Genomic DNA, 1,221 nt, shown 5'->3' with positions numbered 1-1,221 from the left:
GAGGCTTAACTTATCCATTACAACTGTAGTTACCGAGGTAAATACACTATAGATCAATACTGTATTGTGTATGTATAACTACTGTATAAGCTTATGAGTTTTACTGTATTACTGAAGGTGTACAATTAGGTAAAGTAATGTTTAAAATACAGTACAATACTGTTTTAACTGCTGTATACTAGTGTTTTTACTGTTCTATTTATAGTGAGATGGACTTTGATGTACACTAATGAAGTCTTACTCCTTCTCAAGGTGATGGATCATCTTTTACCAAGATAGGACAGCTTATATTCATTATATCTTTTTAATTGTACAACATTACTGTATAATAATTATACTGAGATATTTAGCTGTTTTTTAATTAGTAATTACTGTGTGGTGTGTAAACTGTTTCCGGTATTTTCTACTGCGCATGCGCAGATCTCCCTGTATAAATGAATGGGCCAACCTGAAAGCTGCTCGAGCTGAGGAGGTCTGAGTTAATTGGTAGGTGTGGTTAATGATTATGGCCCATCCTACATTGTAGTGAAGATGTGTGGCTTATTCTTGGTAACAAATTGACTCTGGCTGGGACTTAAAGTATTAAAGGACCTTCTTTCTCGATATTTTTGGGCGACGGGCCGTCTTTCACTATCATTGGGGACTTGTTGTACTCAATCCTGGCCTGTCCGAGGCTTACCTTATCCATTACAACTGTAGTTACCTAGGTAAATACACTATAGATCAATACTGCATTGTGTATGTATAACTACTGTATAAGCTTATGAGTTTTACTGTATTACTGAACGTGTACAATTAGGTAAAGTACTGTTTAAAATACAGTACAATACTGTCTTAAGTGCTGTATATTAGTGTTTTTACTGTTCTATTTATAGTGAGATGGTTTTTGATGTACACTAATGAAGTCTTACTCCGTCTCTAGGTGATGGATCATCTTTTACCAAGATAGGACAGCTTATATTCATTATACCTTTTTAATTGTACAACATTACTGTATATACTGAGATATTTAACTGTTATTTAATTACTGTGTAGTGTGTAGACTGTATTACCTGTATTTTAGTGTAGTATCAAGTTTATTATAACAATAACAGTGACTATTTAGCTAACTATTAGGTGTGATGATGGCAGTAGTGTCGTAATTACTGAAAAGAATGTATTAATTAAGGAGATATGCGCAATACTTCTGTGCATCTGCAGAAAGTTGAGTGGTGTCTACTG

The 1,221-nt window shown here is 34.1% G+C and overlaps 1 long non-coding RNA gene across 1 annotated transcript; it reads left to right on the top strand.

Moving 5' to 3' along the window:
• Window positions 1-6: 6 nt before the first annotated feature.
• On the top strand, window positions 7-387 carry LOC109593371 (uncharacterized). The gene is made up of 2 exons (XR_002190922.1): window positions 7-37; window positions 206-387. It is a non-coding gene; the product is annotated as an uncharacterized LOC109593371 (long non-coding RNA).
• Window positions 388-1,221: the final 834 nt, after the last annotated feature.

This window comes from Amphimedon queenslandica, unplaced genomic scaffold (assembly GCF_000090795.2).
Source record: "Amphimedon queenslandica unplaced genomic scaffold, v1.1 AMPQUscaffold_1822_Cont26173, whole genome shotgun sequence".
Taxonomy (NCBI): domain Eukaryota; kingdom Metazoa; phylum Porifera; class Demospongiae; order Haplosclerida; family Niphatidae; genus Amphimedon; species Amphimedon queenslandica.
Note: the sequence above shows the minus strand (reverse complement) of the source record. Positions and strands in the feature narration are given on the sequence as shown.